The following is a 22,778-nucleotide window of genomic DNA, read 5'->3' on the forward strand; positions in this document are numbered from 1 at the left end:
AATTTTTTTTTGTTGTTTCTACCTCCGATAGTAGCACCTCCAATTCACTTTCTGTAAAGTTTCGTTTCTTGCCGCCATTTTCTTACTGCTTTCTTTTGCCAAAGTGGACTCATTACCATATTTAAATTAATTTAATTAAGGGAGGAGACTGGGTGGGGCGTTGTGCTCGTGCATGTGCGCTCAATTTTACGTTAACTGGGATGTACAAAGAGAATATGCGTGGGATCCTTCGTACGCAGAGATTCATACATATGGGTTTTTTTGTGCGTACGCACATTTACAGCTTTGTCCGTACGCAATGTTTTAGTATGAATACATCGCAAGTCTTTGTACATGAGGCCCCTGTTCTGTGTCTGCACACCACCCAAGCTAATGGAAAATGCATTAAGAATATCCAAGCCTTTATGTTATGGGTGATTGTCCCTCCCTTACATGGTTTGCCATTTCACAAGCCTGCGACTATTACCACCTACAACTCAAGTATTAATGAGAGTCTGCCCTGCTCTCGTTCTCCCATTCCCACTCTTTTTCCCCCCCCACACACACATATATATACACACGCATCATGGCTCAAGGACACCACAGAAGAATCATGTTAAGCTGGGCGGAGCAGGTAAGATTGGATTCAGACTCATATCAAACTCACTGAATTACATTATTGATCACAAGACAGAAAGGTTATGAAAGAGCAATGGGGGCTACGCCAGTATCCAATCTGAGAAGCAAGAGTATCTGTGAGTCCCGAGAGAGCATGGGGTGCTCTGTCGGACAATTCATAACACACACACACACACACACACACACACACACACACACAGGCTCTATAATTGATTAACAGGCTGAGAGGGCAACTGGTGTGCCGACCCTCATGCATAATTCCCGATCTGTGCCCGAGTTGCACTGAAACACTCCTTATGATAATCTCCCATCAGTCCTTTCCTTGGAGACGAAGAGAGAAACACAGTGGCCGGCGCATTTGTTTCACAGGAAGGTTAACTAGGCCACGCTGCAAACGAAAAGAAGTGATCGCGGACACACTCGCTTGCACTTCATGTTGACAGAAGCCGGCTGGAGCTCTTATCTCGGTGGAATGCACAGCGGCCGCTGCCTGATAAGAGCCGATGTTCCAGAGGTCGTTCAAACGCTTAGGCAATGGCCGGGTGGAAAAGAGGAATGGCGCTGCAAAGCAAACCAGCTCACTATCTAACCCCTACGTGGTTTGTTTGCCTGTTCAAGCGCGTGCGCAGGCGATAGCGTGTTGTATCGCCAGGAGTAGCTGTTGAGGTTTGTTTGACATCTGAGGGATGTCTCTACAAAAGGTGGCTCAGGACATGAGAGATGCATTAGATCTTCTGGCCCTAAACCCAGGTCTGAGTAAATGCATAATCAAACTGTTATGATGTCAAAAAATGAAAGCAAAAGCTGACACAAGAACACTCGGGCATGTTTCTCCGTAAGGTACTTTCCATTACTTGGACTTTGCAACTGAGTAGGACTAATTACATATATTAAACTGAGGAATTTACAGTCAGCTCTGCTCTGTATGGCTCACTAGTGAGACAGCATGCTGAGAGGAAAGACAGCAGAGCGAGAACAAGAGAGGGGGTTGGGAACCATGGGACATTCCAACTAGTGAACACTTTAAAGACAGAAACACTTTGCGTGAAGATGTGAATGTAATGCTAATAGAGACAAAAGGTCCTGTTTACAAGTTTAACATGCATTCTTGTGTTACTGTGATGGTAACCAATCTCATTCTTCATAGAGCATTCATAAAATGTTCCATTAAACCAGATATGCTATTATTGGAAACAGCAGGCTATAAACAAGGCGGACAACTTGCACAAAAATATTTCGTAGAAACCATAACAATTAATGTGAAAATGCCACCTTTCAGTTAAAAGAGCCAATCTCTTTTATGATAGAGGCATCGCCGGTTTGTTTACACTTAAATGCACTAGCGTATTAGAACAGTGTGAAAAACCAGCCTTTTAGCATAACTTAAGCAAACAAAACACAATATGATTTAATTAACTTATTTCTGATTGAAATATATTATTAAATTTTAGTAATTGTTAGCCATTCCCCATTCAAATAGACATGTGTATGCATATTAACTTTATAGAAAACAAAGAAACTAACCACAGGAGACGACATTTTACGCTAATGCCTGCTGTATTGTTTCTTTAACCATGAAGCGTTATATGTGAGAGAGAGAGCGAGAGAGAGCGAGAGAGAGAGAGAGAGAGAGAGAGAGAGAGAGAGAGAGAGAGAGAGAGAGAGAGAGAGAGAGAGAGAGAGAGAGAGAGAGAGAGAGAGAGAGAGAGAGAGAGAGAGAGAGAGAGAGAGAGAGAGAGAGAGAGAGAGAGAGAGAGAGATTTAAGTACATACTAGAGATTTAAGTACATACTAGGTACATACTGTACTGTGAAGAAAACACTGATAAGGAAGAAAACTATAGAGAATTGCTATAGAAAGCTTTTTAAATTATCTGTAATGAAGCAAGTAGGAGGTCAGTAGTGTCAAGCTTCGTATGTAAAATAGAAGGCCACAACATTGGTGTGCTTTTGCTGAATAAGTCAGTCAAACAGATTCTCATCTTTTGGTGCGTGTGCATGAAGGAAGAGATGAGGTCAGGCCTCCGAGAGCAGCACTGTGACATTTGTTTCTGTTTAACAGCTAGAGACTGATGCAGTGGGCAACTTTGATGAACGCTGGGAGACTGTCAGGGAATTCTGGGAAAGCTTCTGTGGTCAGAGCTGGAACTAAGCAAAGAGAAAGAGAAAGGGAAAGGGAATGACAGAGAGCAAAAGAGAGCGAGAGGAAGAGAAGGAAATAGAAAGGCATGCAGCCAACATCAGGCGGGCAGCAAGCCAGCGCACAGGAAATTAAGCTCATGAGCTGAAACAGAGACTCCGACACACACAAACATACACAGAACACATTCACAGAACAAAATTAGGCTGTTTATGTATGAGAATCTATACGTAAAATTGGTTAAATCTCCATTTTACACGTATACTCATATTTCTCTTTCTCACACAGACATATGTGGACACTCTGTTATCTGTTCACTGTATCACTGAAGCCATTGGAAAAAAAAAACACTGTGTGTGTGTCGGTTAAGAATGAATTTTCCCACCCAGCTCAACTTGGAAATGCCAGAGTAGATTCAGAGTTCAAACATAAATGCATCACTACTAATATTACTCATACTTAGGGTTAGGGATTGGACGAACATCAAACCCAAGTATTAAACTTAAGAACGTAACTCAATTGTACTCATTGTACAATTATACAATACAATCACGTGGCTTGTTGAGATGGTGTATACTATTACTTGTTTAACTAACCATATCTAAAAACATGGATATCATATTTGGTTCAGGCAGCATTTTTTTTTAAGAGCACAGAAACACTCATGTTGTTTGAAATCCAATTAATAGTTTTTTTGTTTTTTTTTTTGTTTTTTTTAGAATGAGTAATTCCAGAAAATTCAAGAATTGTTTTTCCCAGTAGTATGTAACATCGAACAAAAAGCCCTGAGTTGCTGTATAGCAACTAATGAAAACACATCAGATATTAATTACACGAACAATGAAAAGATTTCATCACGTGCAAAATTACTGGGCACTGAGTCATCGAAAGATCGGGTATGAAAAGCAAACCGGATTTGTGTGCAGAGAGAACAGAGCCATCAAGACTTGGCCAGTACGAAACCACTCAACACTACCATCGCTATATTGTATATAACTTTGTCTCATGCATTATCATCTCTGACCTGTGCATACCCGCTCTGTGTGCGCGTGCTGCATTGATCTGTCAAAATGAACACTGCAGCACATACTTATCACACACTCTGGGAAGTCCATAACCGGTGCTAGGTCACGCTGCAGAAAGAACAAGGTGATTTACTGCCCATTAAATGCAACTGGAGGCAAGTAAAGGTCAATCAGTTAACAGGTCGTTCACTTACCAAGTTAGCAGCACTCTGTCTCTCTCCCTTTAGAAATCGACAAAGTTTATAGAAAATCATTGAAGCTTCAAAGTAAGGGTTATGTAATACAACATATTTTCAATATTGGCTAGTTGACAGCTTTTTCAACGACTAGTTGGTCTTAAAGAAGCCATGCTTATCATTAAAGGTGCTGTATCTAACATTTTCACTCTACTAAATCATAAAAATACTATAATATTGTTTGCAGATATTTAGGAAACATGTTGAGTTCACGTACTCGTTTCTCTGAAAAACACTTCTACAGCCAGTTATTTTACTTTGAAATGTGCGTTCCGTGTTGGAATCACTGTTTTTGTTTTGGTCTGTGTGATATCTCCCACTGACAGTTCCTCAAATAGTATTTTGACACCCCGGGATGCCAGTTGGCAGGGATCACAGCGTATTGCAGCAAGCAAAAAGCCTCGGTATCCATCTAAAAATCTCTATGAACGAGAGCATATTAAAACACGGATATATCAACTCATCAACTTACATAAGTATGTAAGTCTCCTCGGCTTACATTGTCAATTGCGCTCGTTCCTGTTGCGTGAGGGTCGAGTCTGAGGAGGAGGGGGCGGGGGAAACAACGATCTCCGATATTTTTTACTTGGACTGCAATACCCATTTCGAACACTAGCTGTCATTCTTAAAGACTGCACCCTGTAAAATCCCAATCAGGCAGATGACTATGCCTATGACTCACTGCTAAACAGCGACTGATGGGATGGGTATTACTGTGTAATTTCCTTTCCTAAACTTCCAGAAGTGAGGCATTCCAGTCGGGAATCTAGGTGGGAGTTTCCCTTCTGTCAGCATACAGTGATAGCATAATCTGTGACCATGAAAATCAAGCCTGCTGTGACTCCACCTCCTCAATACATCACGATCTGACAGTCGATGTTTAAATGAATTTCGACTCCAGTTGTTATTCAAGTGCCCTCCTTCCTCCACATTCCCAAGGATAAACACATGTAAGAACACATTTAAACAAACTAATCACATTCCATGCCCGCAACATGCTTGTGGTTCTTAGCGTCTCTCATTGTCAACAGGACAAAGAATGCAAACTTATGAAATCTTCTCAATACACACACATATCATCATGCCCTAAGCCCCAGAAGCAGGCTGTCTCCGTAATTAATATTACTGATCCCGGGAAAAAAGGGAAGAGGAAATATCCTAGAGCTCAGGGCTACTGGCACAGCGCAGCAGGACAAAATATTAGCAGTATTTTAAAGATGATAATTAAAATTAAAGCTCAGTGTGAGGAAATTGGACTGTTTGAGGATTAACGGCACCACCGCTGATGCCCATGGAGGAATTAATTCCCGCTGTGTCAATGTTATCGAGGAGCAATTCACCGCTACATATCACACACACAAAAGGCCAACTAGCAAGTCTTTTAAGCAGCTTTTCCACGAAAAAAAAAATTTACCTAAAAAAAAAAAAAAAGGCACAAAATACAGCAATAGGTAGACAAATAAATGTATTCAAAAGAGGTCATGGGGTCGCTCGTTTGAGAAACCGTAACAACTACACCACTAATTTCATGGGAAAAAAAATTATGAAGATAGATAGGAAGATTTGTATAATTAGCATCTGATAAAGGGTATATTTGTAGAAATGTCATCATTATATTCTCTAAGAACCACTTGTAGGTTCACTACCTACAAGGCTTGCAATTGTCAAATTAAACCGTACAATATCAACTCTGTGACCTTTCTGAAGCTTTAACACATGAAATAGCACAAATTCATCTGACAATGTTAAAAAATTATTTTATAAAACTGGAAAAGCCAGCCTTTTATACAAAGACCGCATGATTCAGCCATATGTCATTTCACATGGGCCTCGTTTTTGGCCAGGGCTGAAGACCATGGGACGGTTCCAAGTGTTTTTGTGTATTCAAGATTTAGACCTAACATGACTCAATGGGATGGGTTTATATAAACCGTGCATGCCATTTTTGCACGGCTGCGGCTCCTGTTGAGCTCCTGCGCGGTTCATCAAGTCGTACCGTTACGCAAGTGCATTCATCATCCAAATTAGATGGAGCTAAATGCAGAAAAGCAGCGTCTGCTTTGAAGTTCTGCAAATGAGAAGCACTTGACTGACATTAGGGCAGAGATGAATAGATGTTGCCACCTCTCTCGCTCTCTCTGTCTCCTGGCAAGCAGGGAGTAGACCGTGTTCTTGTTTTTGTTTTTTCAGGACCCTGAATAAAAAGCAAGCTGGAAGGGAGAACTCAGCTGGAGGGTCTTCAAAACAGCAATAGTTTCAATCTTGGAAGCCTCCTTAAACAGTCAGAACACAGAGCGTGTCTGTAAGGACAAGCACCTTGTTCAATAACTGCTCAGTCAATGGACTTTTGTTAGGATTGTGTAACGTTGTAAAACCCGGGTCAAAGTCCTCATGTTTCTGGTTGAAAGAGATTTAGCGTTCATGGAAGCGTAACCTGACCCCAGAGTGCTTGCAAACTGAATTCAGAATAAAAGATGCCGGTCATTTTATTCCCGAACAAACAATACACCCAAATGGCGACCGTGATTACATTAAAAATGGCCTTTTGAGGTACAGGTTCATCATGTCATGATGCTAAATACCATTTCTAGCATAATAATGGTGGTGAATAGATGAATGAATGAAGCAATCAATCATCTTAATGACCACTTGAGTTCATTATGAGCTTTTGTCAGACACTAGCTACGGAAAAAGAGACAGCCAGACAGGGCGACAGGTTGCGGGTTTGTGGGAGGCTCCATATGTGTTGTGAGACACAGTAGGAGATTGGGGGATGTGGCATCATGTGTGTGTCCCCCAGGAGACTTACAGCTGTCACTTACATGCAGGAGAAGAAGTGTGATCTCACCTCACACACTCTTTGACAACACCCACGTGTTTGGCCACACACACACACATTTTTCCCAGCCTGACAGATAATGTACACACCTGCCAAAACACCCCACAAGGGCAGCTAATGGATCTGTGGTTGGTGACAGGTTTCTAAACAAACCGTTTAAAAGCTGAGAGGCCTGTCTCGAGTGAACCCCGAAATGCACCAGAGACATTACTGTGACAAATCACTCAATCACTCTCTGCAAGAAGCTGATACAGAGTTACTAATTAATTCGATCAACTATATTTAGAGACAATGCTCACCCTCACACACACGCTAAAGTCACACCCACGGACATGACAAGTACGGTCAAAAAACGCAGAGCTGACATACCTATTCATTGAGTCATGGTACGAGGACGGAGGCCTATACAGATCCAGTTTGTCAGAAACTTACACAAACAAAACAGAAGAAGTGTTGATGACACTGACCTTTACACAAAGTCCAAACATCATGAGTTTTTCTATTCAGGACTCTTTCTAGTCTAAAAATTCACTTTAGGATGAAGTTGAATGAGACAACGTCCTGATTTCTGTAAACCAACTGAAGTTCCTTTAAGACATCAGCTATAGTGACCTTGAATTACCTTTTATTTCATTCTTTCACCAGCGCTGTAAATTGATTTATCTGCCATGCCAGTTTTTCAGCCAAAATGCATCAATTTAAAAAATCTGCTATTTTTCTAATACAAGCTTTTTATTTATTCACAGAGTGAATAAATAATTTATTTAAATAAAAATGTATCTATTTACAGAGTAAATAGTTTTGAATTTAAGCTAGGATAGGAGCACAACTGATAATATTTTTTCGATAACCGATAAAGGACCAATAAAATTCAAAAACACTAAGAATTAGTCAGTCTATCTATAAAAGCTTTGTCAATTAATAATAAAAATAAATTGAGCAAAGTGTAAAATTTCAACAAGACGATAATATATTTTCAAACATTTTGAGATACCCAACAATTCCCTGCAATTAAGCGATTACAATTCTATATTCTATTGTCAAAATAAATAAAACACAAAACACTAAAAATGAGTTAGTCAACCTGCCAACATCCTTGTCAATTAATATTAATAATAAATAATAAAAGTAAATACTAGTGTAAAAATTGCAGCTAGGGATGCACCATAATTTAACATTTACAGACATTTTTCATTAACCAATAAATTACCAAAATACAAATTCTATACTATACAGTCTAAATAAATATAAATAAATAAAACACTAAAAACCAAACTCAATCATTTTAAATGGCAAATGTTAATTTAGGCATCACAAATCTATTATATTTAATGTTAATTCTTATTAAATTGTTTTTTAAGCATTTACTATGATGGCAATATCAGCTGACATATATCCAAAAGACCAAGACCAATAATTAAATAAAATCATGAATGTCTGCAAATAATCGATTTTGCACTTACATTTCTAGTTACAATTGCTACTGTATATTAGCATTAGCATTATACCAGCTACCTTCTCTCAAGGTATCAGCTGTTGAAAAAAAACATATTGACTGAGCACTAACTCCCAGCAAAACAGCTCTTATATCATATAACTCAAGAAAGCAGGCCGATGCCTTCTCAGTAGGGAACAGCGCCTATGAGGTTATCCATACACAAATCAATGACTGTTGAAGTATGGGACTGAATATAAACAAAGTTTAGTAGAAGCATAGGCACACAAAAAAACAATGATCCAACAAAACGATATCTCTCATCACAAACATTAATGCACCATGCAGGCAGTCCAGGCGGAAGTCTGAAATAAACATAACCTTTGTCCCCTGATAATGCACAAGAAGGGTGATGTCAGCAAACGAATCTGCCTGCATCAGCCCCAGAAGACCTGTGCTCAGGACATGCCCTGGCATGTCTTTATCTAACACTTCCTCTCCACCTCATTCCCAATAATTAAATATGATGCCGAAAGCCACATTCTGTATTAAATAAAGCTGATTGGAGGGGGGAACGAGGTTGTATCAGGCATTGTGGCAAAGTGGCGGCTTCTCGATAGGCATCAGCCTTTGTGCAGCTTTTTCATTATTCTCCGCACAATCTACCAGTGCAGATCCATTAGTGTGACATAGGCCTAAATTAGTGGCCATAGAAATCCATTAGCGTCACAGAAAATGAGGACTCAGAACTAAAGTGATTTTCTCAAATTGACAAGATGTTTTCTTCAATTGCAAAAGCTGACAGAGAAGGGCAACCTGGAGAAAGATTTTCAGGGTCATACAGGCCTACAAAGTTTAGCTGACCTTAAAGGCATAGTTCACCACCAAACTTTTATTAACTTAGGGTTACGTACATATTATGTTTTTATATGTTGAAATAATATATGTACATGGGCCAAAGACAAAGGTCCATGAAAATCGATAAAGAATCAATTCAATTCCAAATAAAAACTTTAATTATTAACTCACCTCCTTTTGCTCTTTACTTTTTTTATTCTGTACAACACAAAAGCTGAATTTTATAGAATATTCTGACCGAAACACCCTGGAGTCACCATAAAAGTATCAAAAAAATGGTTAGAATATAACATATACTATGTATTCTTAAGCCTTGACATCAGCCTTCATGAGAGTTTATGAATGAATCGCTCTTCTGAGTCAAATCTATTTAATGAATTGGTTGATCCGGACAGTTCTTAAATGATACGTTCATGTATCAAACTGATCCATTTCTCAAGTTCAACTGAGCTAATGATCCTATCACAGCAGTTAACAGCCCACTAGGGATTAAGGGATTTCAAAATTTAAAGGGATAGTTCGCCCAAAAATGAAAATTGTCTTTTTTTGAAAGAACAAACTGACCAATTCAGTTTGTTTAATATAAGAAAGTAAATGAGGACTAGGGTTTTTAAACACCAAAAAGAACATTAAAGCACCATAAGAGCAGTTTGTATGATTTGTGCAATATATTCCAAGTCTTTTGAAGCCATACAATACCTTGACATCAGAGTTTATGAATGAATCATTCTTTTGAGTCAAATCTTTTCAATGTATTAGTTGATCCAGTTCATAAACCAGTCTGATGACTTGTTGAATCAGACTGAACTGATTCTCAAGATCAACACACTGACTCAAAATGACTCGGCTTCAGAAGATTTAAAATAAAAATCACAAAAGTCATATGGACCACTTTTATGATACATTAATAGTGCTTTTGAGCAACAACTAGGCTACTTCCTTCAAATTTTTTCTAAAGTTCCATGGAAGTAAGTCATACAGGTTTGAAAACAACATGAGGGTGAATAAAATGACAAATATTTATTTTTAGGTCCCTGTTCTGAGATCCATTTCAGCATAATGTCTAAACTTATTTTATATTATGCAAAACTCATGTCCACAGCGCAAAGAGAAAATTAATAAATTGGAGTTACATAATTATAAGCAACATTAAACGTACCTAACCATACAAAAACAGTTCTACTTTTACTATTCCAGCACCAAATGTGTTCTTGACGATCATAATACAGAACACCAGAGAAAAAAGCCTTTATGATTAACTCATAAATGAGTGGGTTGCTCAGGAAGTGAGAACATCCAGATCACAGATGGGCTTATCCAGGAGGCCCTGCGAAGAAGTACAAACAAAGCAACATACTGTACACACTGTCAGCAGCTTCGCCTATCTTTAATGACAATTATTCAGCACTATCACTCTCATAACAATCAACACTGATATCACAGTCAAAACGACCTTTAGAGACAAGTCAGTGACTCAAAACAGGAAGATGAGGGTTTCACATGATTATCATGATTCTTTAATCAAGACTCACAGAAGCGAGCTCCATGTTTTATGGCCAACATGAACAAATACAAACACACAAAGTCCTCAGGAAGTGCATGAATGAGGCCACTGTGTACTGGGTGCTTGTTCCTCGACAAGAAACACAAATAAACACAGTCATTGCTCATAAGAGAAAAAGAATGGAGGAAGAAAGAGGGGTAAAAAGAGCGCTCTCTCTCTCTCTCTCCACGCTCTCTGTTTTTGACCATTGATCTTTGACCTTGAGGGGGCCGAATGACTTCCTGCTCTGAATCACTCAAGCTTCAGGATCCTTCTCATACAGAAGAATCCAAATAAAGTTTTGTGCCCGTTTATGTATATTTAAATGACTTCAATAAGTAACAACTTATTTATATAATAATTAGAGCAAATTGGGTTTCAAGTTTATGAATATTTCCACATATTATTTAAATCTGTTATTATTTATTCACCTTCATGTTGTTCAAAACCCATAAGACTTTGTTCATCTTCAGAACACAAATGAAATTTTTTTTTATGAAATCTCTGAGATTTTTGTCCCTCCATCCACTAGTTAAGTCGTGAATACTGTATTCCAGGAAACAGAATACCGTTTCCAGGTCCAAGCCTCCACTCAAGTGAGAATACCATCTCAACAGCCATGAGCAATATTTATTCATAGTGCACATTAAAGCTAAGCTTTTATAAATTCACAGTGCACGCTAGAGTCTCTGGTCTCATGGACAGCAATATTTTAACGATTTATAAAAGATAAATCACTGTCTGGCCATCTGGGATTTCAGTATAGAGATAAAGGTTAGGATTATGATTTTTCAGTAGTTTGCTTTTGGCATCTGAAACAGTGAAGCGTGATGTCAGACTTAACAAGCCGATTGCAAGTCTATTCACCCAAAATTCTGACACTTCAAAACGTTCATAAAGAGATCGCAAAAGAAATACACATGAATCAAGCGGTTTAATCCAAGTCGTCTGATGAATGTTTTGAACCGTCAGAGTTTTGGGTGATTAGACTTTCAATGGAGAAACAGAAATCTCTCAGATATTATGACAAATATATTCTTTTATGTTTTGAAGATGAACAAAAGTCTAATGGCATGTGAATGTTAATTGTTAATAACCCCCCTTTAATGGAGCTAATATTCCACTAATAACAGTTATCACATTCATGCAATCCCACTGAAATGAATGAAATCAAAAACACTACTGCTCTTTAATAAGAGGTAGTTGGGATTGTGGTTAGGATGGGTTTTTATAAGTATTAAGCACACAGAATGCAGATATTTCCCAGAAATATTGTGTATTAGTATTAGATGTCGTCTACTGTCAATGTCAAAGATTGAGATTGAGATTGAATGTCAATCTGGAATAACCATCCAGGTGAGCTTTTCAAGTTGTACACCTGTACACCACAACCACACTTGGACTTGAACATTCAAGTAAAAGGTTCAGCAGATGAGCAACGCTTTACCATAATATGCCTTTAACTCATAAATAAACATTCAAAGTGATCAGTTGTGTAATATTGTCAGCAATGAACTTCACTGCAATACAAACAGCAACGCAGCCATCCAATTACAGAGCAAAGGGAAATTTGATTACCTCATTACAGTTGATTTTATCACAACAGCTTGTATAATATGAGAGCTGGGTGTAATTGGGAGAATAAACAAGCCAGGAGAAAATGAAATGAAGGTAAGTGAAACTCTTCAGATGATGACGACAGGAACAGAGATAGCTGTGCTTTCTTCGGGCTGTGACAAATGGTTCACGGCCAATCAAACACAACATGTAGAACTAAATATCCCATCATTAAACCTTGTTTCACATTACTAAAGAGCATCTTAGGTGGGAGTGGGCCAGATGCACTATTAAGAAAACATATGTCAAGCATCAGCACAGTGTTACACGAACAAACATCCGGCTACAAAAAGCCAACAGGATGAGTAAAGGAGAGCAGTTTGTGTTAGACGATCAACAACATGCAAATTTGTGTAAATCCCGAAAATCTTGTTTCTTTAACACCTCAAAGATTTGAAGGCAAAAAAACAACCAAAAAAAACGAGTGAATAGAAGCCAAATTGTAGCACTTAACAAAAGTATCATGGTACTTCTATGTTTTTTTGACATGTAAGCATAAGCATAGTAGCCTATCATGTTTTTTTTTCTGGATACCATGGTACTGCTATGGTGTTTTGGACACAGTATCATAGAATTCTTGGAAGTACCCTGGAATACACGTAAACACTATGGTAAAGAACAGCCTAGCTATCAGTACCACGGTACTTTTTGTAAGGAGCATAAGCTAATCGACGACGCATATCTTTCCACATTCTCGCAACGCCAGAGCGTGCTTATCGCTTATTTACATATTTAAACAATCAACGTAAAACTGAAACAATACGCTACAAAGTTGCATGTCAATTAGACACGATGTTTCAGTTGTAAGTGTTACAAAGCTTCAAAAGCGGTAACTGTGAATCCACTTAAATCATCTGATTTAATTAACAAAATGTTCCCAAACGTAACGATAATAGCCGTAAGTAACGCGCGAGACTCAAGGAAATAAAGCGAACAGGCGTTGTTTTAAACGTTTACAAACACGCGCGACTGAAAAATGTAAACCATACAGTTGAAACAAACTGAAAGTTCAACACTCACCTTTCTGGAGAAACAACTCGCGAAGGCAGATCAAGATTTCTGTTCGTAAACTGCCAGAGACCGATAGCTAGGAAATATTTACATTATTCGTCTCCCAAATAGATCACTGAAGCTAGTAGAAAAAAAGACAGTATTCCTTTGGAAAAAAAGCCGGGGAGGCAGTACACTTTGTTAGGGAAATCCGAAGAACTATGGGCGATGTTGGGAATCCAGTGTCGAAAACAATTCTTCCACGCCCTGTAGGCTGGGCTTCAGATCAACCGCCAGGTGCGCGTGAAGTCTGAATGTTCACTGATACCTGTGTGAGTTTTGAAGGGAAATCGGTAGAGCAAAAGTCCCCACAGCTGATGGATGAGGACATACAGGACTCATCTGAACCTGCCCAACTGACCAGAGGGAGCACTCGCGCGCTCTCTCACCCACCCGAGCGCTCTCTCTCTCTCTCTCTCTATTGGTCTCTATCTACTCTTTATCAATTTCAAGTTGTCAATGGCATACTTTTGCATGTAATATTGCCAACGTTTCAGTACAATGACATAATAAAATAAGATAAATTCAAATAAATTGTAGGCCTAAATAATAATAAAATATAACAGATAACTGAGATTAATTTCAACTTTAGCCTATGGCATGCAATGTTGCTAAATGATTAATTTACTAAAAAAAAAACTGTCACAAAATAAAACAAAATATGCATGGTATCAGAAATATTAGTCTCAGTAAAGTTAATACATTAAGAAATTGCAATATACAACAGACAACTTAAATGGTTGTTGTGATTGTCTCTTTTAATACTTTAATAACTGTGGCTATAATCACAGTCTGTATTTCGGTAAGGATCTGATGGTGATGAGACATTCTTCCAAATGTTTAGGTCCCAGACTGTTTGAAGTCTCTCTTCCCTTATCAGATCGTAGATCCATTCCGCCTGTGTCAGTCTACAAAAGTGCTTGAAAAACGCCTTTTCCAAAGTGGAAGTATAGGAATCAGAAATAGTTCTTTGCTCCAACCTTACTTCAAACATCCTTGAGGTCCCCCACAGGCCCTCTGTGAAGCCTGAGCTGGAATCAAAGAATGATCCTTTCCTCTCCCACCTACACTAAATCTGAGATTTGCGGTAATCTGGCTCATGCTGAGACTGAGATTAAGGCCAAACCAATTGTAAATCATAATCAAAGGACAGATATTAAGGATGGACCCAGAAAATTGTGTTGCGACAACATATTTAAGCTCACCTCTTTCATTAGTCCAATGTTTTTGGTGCTGTTTTGAAGATTAATATTCAGCTATAATATGAGCAGGAGAATAGAGAATAATGCAGTTTGACAAGCAATGTTTCCCCCCCAAAAAAATCAATACATCCCCCCAAAAATTTTTTTTTAAATAGGGGTCAATAATTTTAATAAAATAGTACATTAAATAGATTAAATAAATAGATTAAAAATCAATAAATGTAACTTTTTTTTATTAAAAGTAGCCTATAATTATGAAATTTTCAAATTCAAGGTATTTTATTGACATGATTATTTTGCATGTGATATTGCCAAAGCATGAATACACAAAAACAGTGACAAAAAGAGAAAATAATAATAATAATAAACAAAATGGTGCCAGTGTTGTAAATATTAATTATAAAAATCATAATTTTAATAATAACATTAAAAATTTAAACGATTTGCATTAAACGATCAACTCAGAAAACTTCTTGACTTTTGAACCTTCCTGATGCTTTAATTTGGCAGGCTTTGAGTTATTTAACCGATTGACCTTCATAAACCCACCAAATTCTTCTGTCATCCACAGGTAGCCGAGGTCTTTGAAGTAAGAAAAGCTTTGCCTTCAGAGGACGCTCTGGGTAACATAAGAAACATCATTAATGCAGTGTCTCTTTAAAAATATTGTTTTGGACCCCCGTGTGTTATTGCAGCAAAAGTGTGTGTATGTTGTAGTTGGACCCGAGTGTCAAGGCTGAATGATTTGAATAATTCATGACTATGGAAATTAGTCTGTCTGAAGGAAAAGAGTGCGGTCTTTGCCCCAAGGCCTGTAGGGACAGAGATGCTTTGCTTTTTTCCCCATTTATTATTTCTCTCTCTCTCTCTCTCACTCTCTCTCTCTCTCTCTCTCTCTCTCTCTCTCTCTCTCTCTCAACCCTCCTATGCCTTTTTCTCTAATATTATAGAGTGTAAAATGCAGCGAAAATTTGAAGATGATCAAAACACAAGAAATATAACAGGAGCAGCGAAGGGACGAGACAGAAAATCAGAGAAAAAAAAGGAGAATAATGATAGCTGTCAGGTAGAATGAGATGGCATTGTGCCCGAGCGTGGAACACACAAAGCTGGCTGTCATCTACAACCATTGTTCTATTTTCTCTCAAACAGCCCCGTTGCTCAGAATGTCACACCTCTTTCAGCAAATGATAAGAAATAGATGACTGAATCATCTGACAAATCAAAAACAAGACAGTAGCAGACAGAACAGGTCATTTTTTACTTCACTGGTCATGTTTTGAGTGGCTCTATGACAGATATCGATTGGCTCACATGAAGTTTCATCGGATTCCAGTGAAAATTCAAGTCATTTTAAGATATTTTGACTCTTGTATTGACTCTTAATAAGTTCAGTTTGACATCTAGACAGTGAGAGAGAGAAATAAATATCATGGGAAAGAATGAAATGGTTTCGAATACCGTCTTTAATAATACCTTGAAAACCCCTGATCATATTCTTGTGGCGCCCTCTACTGTTTAAGTTTGTTATTATCAGCTCAAATAGTCAATAAAAATCTCACGGGGACTTTTGAGCTGTATATAACCCCCTCCACGAGACTGCCACACCCGAAAGTGCCATTTAACGACAATAACACTCTCACCGTGTTCGTGAAACAAAAAACAGACGTTACTCGCCCGTGTGCTGCTGCACTTGGCACATCCAGAACGGCGGCAAAGACAGATGAGCAGAAACAGTTACGCTGTCAGTTGGCAGAGAAAGACAATATGCTGTGAGACAGCAAACAGAAGGAGCCGTGTAGAGGGAGGGGGAGATAAACATGAACAAAAGTGAGCGAGAGCGAGAAAGGAGTTATTTTTAGACCGTACAATGATTAGATTTGCTTTCCTGTTGCACCGAGCCAAGTTGCTCAGGCGGCTGTCAATATGAGTTATTGCATATAGGCCTACCTCGCTCTAATCAAAAATGTGTGTGCTTTCGTATGAGTGACATTGTCGAGTGTGTGTGTAAATGAGTGAGTGGTCCATGCATGTATGATATGCGTGTTTGTGTGTCTGTGTTTAGGCCTAAATTGCATAAACTCCTTTTATAGCGTCTGGAGATGTTGGTTTAGCTTGGTGAATCCGGTATTCCCTACGGTGCCAGGTTGGTGCAGTGCCACTAATGAGCCATCTGGTGCTCTCACCATCAATCCCACAAGTCCTGGGACCATCACCCAGAATTCTGCACCCCTGTGTTCAGCCAAATGACGAGGCCTCTGTTGGGAACAAGATCAATGGAAAATGTTTTGTGCAAATTTGCATACAAAAATATATGCATACAAATATATAAATAAAATATATATTTTAAATATTTATCATATTTAACTCTGATTCGATCATATTAATAGATGTATAATATGTATAATATATTATGTATAATATAAAATACTACGGATTTATTAAGAAAAAATATTGTTTATTATATTTATATATATTTAATATATTTATTTATGAATAAAAAGAACATACAGTATTACCAATATACAATTGCCTAGATAATACACACTTGCTTCTCAAGTGTTTAAAGTTTGTACACTTCAGAAGTACAAAAAAAGAAGTCCTTTTTAAAAATTATTGTAGCGTATCATATTTTAGTTAGCATATAATTATAGATTTGATAAAAAATAATACAAGTGTTCATTTAAAATATGAGCATTGAGCACACAAGTATAGGCTTAACACACACACTTAGGCCTACATACTATATTTGTGTGTGTGTGTGTGTGTGTGTGTGTATATATATATATATATATATATATATATATATATATATATATATATATATATATATATATATATATATATATATATATATATATATATATATATATATAACTAAAGTAAAAACTAAAACAAAATGTAAAATTTTGGACAAATTTAGCTTTTACATGCAAATATTTTATATTTGACTAAAAATAAAGACAACACAATCGATACATTTTTTTTTTACAAAAAATAAAAACTACTCAAATCGATAATTCTTTCAGTTGGCAACTTGAGCCGTGAAATACCCAGTTCTCATCATCAACCTGATTACGAGTGCTCAGAGATGTGAGAACACTAATGAAGCCACTAATGAAGACTGAGAGCAGCTCTTTGAAGGAAGACACTGTGCCAGAGTGTCCAGTGTTGTTGATCAGATTCCCAGATTATTCCCAGTGCAAACAATACAAATCATCAAAAGACAATTATTTAAATAATTCCTTTGCAGCTCTTTCAGGAGTCAGATCCATTCTTGGCTTTCAAAAAAATATGCTTTGATTGATTAATTGCCTGGAGTGTTGCTTACACACACACCGGAGGCCACACACACACACACACACACACACACACACACACACACACACACACACACACACACACACACACACACACACACAGAGACACACACACACACACACACACACACACACACACACACACACACACACACACACACACACACACACACACACACACACACACACACACACATAACAGGAATCTCTTTGTTTGTATAATGATTCAAACTTGATTCTATAATCTATTGCATCAGTATGTGATTACATCAGATTCATTCATTTCTGTGGTTTATGGCTGGTTGGTTTCAAATAATAGGCTTCACAGAGCAGAACAATTCAATAGGAAGTTCTGAAATTGTAATTGGGGCAATGCTCTTCCAGATAACCTTCAGAAGTTGAAAATAAATATAAAAAAAATCATAATGGGGTTGTGCTGCTGTCCCCAGGATTACAAATTACTTTGGCAGTGGAACACTGAATAACCAGCTAACAAGAACATTGTTTTTTTTGTGAGGAAATGATTGCACTTTTTGAAACTCACTTTTTTGTCTCACTGCTAATTAACAGCAACCTTGGTGTATCCATCACTCTAAGCGCTGGAGTCCATGAACACAGCTGAGTAAGCAGAGAAGGGTTTGGGATTAGTGTTGTTATTGTTAAAAAACTAGAAACAAAATCATTTAAAGTCATTCAATCAAATTGAAGCCTTAAAAGGGGAAAAAATAATATATATATATATATTATTAGATGAAAAACATAAACTTAAACTTGTTCCTTGACAACTAAATGAAATAAATAAGTTTAAGTTGAGGTACTAAAATTACTAAATCTACAACTTAAATTATTATAACCGATTGCATAGATTTTAATCATTATAATTACTTATAACTATACTTATGTAACTATAGTTTTTATTATTTTTATATATTTTTACTTGATTATTGCTTTAAAAGTGTTGTTTGCAACAAAGTGTACTTTGAGTGGCAAACCACTAGGTGACAGTATATTGTCATTTTAAATTTGTCATGAATGCCTAAGAAACAGAGATCTAGTCTATAATCATTAATGTCATTCTGTAAGAAATCTTAAAAACAATAAATTAGTTCCAAAATCCCATGAATTACATGAAGCACTTGAACTGCCTACAATTAGGGTAACTTAGGTTAGCATAGGTGCACCTGAGTGGTCCAGCATCTGGCATCTAGACACAAACAAACAAACAAATTGTTATTTTCGAAACTGCTTTCACTTACCTTCTATTTCTATAGACTATCCATTCGCTTTTCCACAATTCTGTCTCAGAAGACCAAAAAATGCTAGCATTTAGCACCCATGCTAACACACACAATAAAGGAAAGTAGGGTCTATGTTTGCAAGTGCAAGTGTTTAATCATAGTTTAAACTAACATTGCAGTCTGGGTCTGTTTATTGTATAGGGCTGTTTATGTGAAAGTACCTTAACGATTATACCGTGACAGTTTACACATAGAGCGAGGGAGAGAGACTGTTTATTTAATGGAGGTACGTGTGCAGTTTCATGTTCCCACTCTTTCACTTGTCATTTTTTCAGCTTCCCCCTTCATCTGTCTCTCTGTATTTATGTTGATTATTGAGTTGATAAATTACGCATGATGCTTGGGACGTGTAAAATACTTCCTGTCCTTTTCTAACCACCTCAAAGAACCCAGCACACTGCAAGTGACAACACTGAGTCAGCTCAAGCGTTTATATTAGAGCTGAAATAAACCCTCACTTTCTTCATTTGATTTCACAAGCAACTCAAGGAAAAACATAATCATTTTCCATTTATTTAGTTAAGACATAAAAGAGAAGCTTAAATTCCTGTGGATGTCCCACTCATAAAGGTCTCCCAATGTCCCAGAATTTTCTAGCTGGTTGAAACTCATCATTAGCTAGTTCAAGCTAGTTATTATTAGTTGGTTAAAGCTTTATTAGCTATTGTCACGCTGGTAATTAGCTGGTCCAAGCTGGTCCTCAGCTTGTCCAAGCTGGTCATTAGCTGGTTCAAGCTGGTCATTAGCTGGTTTAATCAGGTCATTAGCCGATCCATGCTGCTCTTTAGTTCATTCCAAGCTGGTAATTACTGTAGCTGCTTCAAGCAAGTTATTAGTAGGTCCAAGCTGGTCAATTGATGCATGGTCCAAGATGGTCAACTAGCATTAAAATACATTTAAATACAGTACATTTGTAATAGAAGACATACTACTACTCTTACAACACAAACATCACAAATTGAACATTGCGATAGGCTACATACTTTTTTAGATAGGCTAATTATAGTGAAATAATCACAGTTTCAAGGGGAAAAAATAGGAATAACTTAATTGTCTCTATGCTTAATGTGTCATTTGATGACGCACACCACATGCATACGTGTGGAAACCGCCGATTCTCAGCTTAGTTATGGGAAACAGAAACTTCCTCAAAGTTGTGTTTGACCCCCTGGCCTCCGGAATCCTTCAGCCTCAAATGCACCACTCTGTCCCCAGTCACAGCACCTTGTCCCAGGCTCTGGGTGTCACCATTATCCATAACATTTTTTAAGAAGGATTGTAAGATAATAGGTGTGTGTCTTTTTTAATAAAAATTATTATTTTATTATAAATAGATATTAAATTAAATATTATAAATTATTTTTATTTTAAGTTATATCATTTCTATTTATTTGTTCTTTCACCAGAGTAAAAAGAGCCACACAACATTAAGCTTAAACTGAGCACCTGTTGTTGTCACAGTGTCTGGTTTGTGTTTCCCCGGGTGTCCACTAGAGGTCTCTCTCCCTTACTGTCACCATTCATTCTGGAACTGCATTTCCCACGATCCTTTGTCTGTTCTCATCACTCATCATTGCACGCAGCTGGTTTCCATTACATTGTTTAGTTCTGTGTATAAATACCCTGTCTGTTTCAGTCCATGTCACGGAGTCGTTGTTATTTGTCACTACATTTCTGGTCTGTGGTCTAGCCTGTTTCTTGTGTTTGGATTGCTAAAATGGACTTTGAACCCTGCCTGGATGACTAGGAATTGGATTGCCCTAATAATAAATATGCTGCATTTGGATCTACCTGTTTTCCCGTGTGTTCCCGTGACAGAACGACTCCGTCAACAAATAGATCCTGCAGTATGGACTTTCGTGGATCTTCCCCAACCGCCGAGAGGGAGAGGAGGCAGCAGTGGGGGAATTCGCAGGTTGAAGAGATTCCCCCCTGTATGAAAATTTTTCAGAGTTTTGCATTATGGGCCCGCCAGACTGAGCAGGCCATGGCGGTCAATTCCCCTGAGCACCCTTCCACCGATGACAGAGAATCTTTTAGGGCATGGGTCACCAAACTAAGGCCCGCCACCCCCTTTTGACTGGCCCCCCAGCCCCTCTGCCCACCACTACCTGAACCGGCCCTATGAGGCAATCCCCAAAAGTCATCATGGCCTATTATATAAATAAAACTTGCGTACAAATTAATTAATGTAATGCGGAACTACTGTTAGATAGGCGGGTTCTTTAGGGACACCTAATCTGTAGGTCCGCCTTAGCTCTGAAGCAGGCTGCGATGTAAAGATTGCAATGCTGGAATATGTTGAGAGAGAGGTGTGGGTGCGATCGTAAAGTGTTTACTTATATTTTTGTGTGTGTGTGTGTGTGAGTGATGCGCAGATGTGATTGAACAGTAGAAACATAAAAACATACTCCGTCATTTCGTTTTTACAGGACATCATTCAAACTGCAAAGTATTTAAGTTACTGTTAATTAAAATTTTAAAGAAAACAAATATATTAATCTGAAATGTAGCAAATTAATTTTCAATTAATTCAGGTACAATTACCAAACATATTTCAAGGTCTTTTTGTCTTTTTATTAATTTAATTAATAAACTAATTATATAAAACTATTGTCAGTGCACTACAAATAAACTGGTTCTATGCCTTTACTTTATTAATAAAACTTATTTTAAAAAATACAAGGCTTAAGTAATTTATTTTCCTTTGGTGGTACAGCCTGAGACATGCACAAGCCTTCTGCATTTTTGTTTTGCTTTTCCCTCCATTGTACCGAACTCGTACCGAACTGTGATGTCTGAACCGAGGTATGAACCGAACCGCGACTTCTGTGTATCGTTCCACCCCTAATAGAGAGAGCAGAGTTTTCAAAGAACAGTGGACCAATGCTTATTTTTAAAGTGAAGAATAACTTTAATTAAAACAAAGTGTGAAGACTCGATTACTACTTTTGCAAATCACTAGTAAAGATAAACAAATATGTGCCAGGAATCAAGTGTTGATATAGTAGTGTGGATATAGTAGTGGGGATGGCTGTGCCAGGCTAGTAATCTCTACTACACAATGAGGCCTGCTGGTGGTCATTTTGCCCTGGGTCATACAATTCTATGTTATATAGCTGACCCGGCCCCCCCATCACAGTCAGGAACGATAATGTGGCCCCCAGAGAAAAAAGTTTGGTGACCCCTGTTTTAGGGGAACCCGTCTGGCCAAGTTTTTGGGGACTCGTGGAGGCCGCAGGAGAGGAGGTCCTAGATGTGAGCCCCGGAACCACTCTCCACTTCGGTCTTTCTCCGACCATGGGCCGGTGATGCTCAGCCCAGAGCTCCCTTCGCCGCTGGTCCTGTCCAGCCCGGAGCCTGCACCTCACCATAAAAAACGGCGGAGGAGGAGGAAGACTTCCTGCCTCCCCAGTGAACCAGAGGCCATCCCGGTGGCCGTGCCCGTGCAGCCCGCTGTTGTCCCGGTGGCCGTGCCCGTGCAGCCCGCTGTTGTCCCGGAGGTCGTGCCCATGCAGCCCGCTGTTGTCCCGGAGGCCGTGCCCGTGCAGCCCGCTGTCGTTCCGGAGGCCGTCCCCGTGCAGCCCGCTGTCGTCCC

At 38.3% G+C, this 22,778-nt stretch overlaps 1 protein-coding gene across 1 annotated transcript in view; it reads right to left on the reverse strand.

The window, feature by feature from the left end:
- plxnb2a.1 (plexin b2a, tandem duplicate 1) overlaps nucleotides 1-13,723 on the reverse strand; it is a 101,776-nt gene extending 88,053 nt beyond the window's left edge. The window contains exon 1 of the mRNA XM_082166669.1: nucleotides 13,331-13,723. The gene's annotated coding sequence lies outside the window, so the exon portion shown is untranslated. The remainder of the gene's footprint in view (nucleotides 1-13,330) is intronic.
- Between the last annotated feature and the right edge of the window lie 9,055 nt (nucleotides 13,724-22,778).

Source organism: Leuciscus leuciscus, assembly GCF_965113295.1.
Source record: "Leuciscus leuciscus genome assembly, chromosome: 4".
Classification (NCBI taxonomy): domain Eukaryota; kingdom Metazoa; phylum Chordata; class Actinopteri; order Cypriniformes; family Leuciscidae; genus Leuciscus; species Leuciscus leuciscus.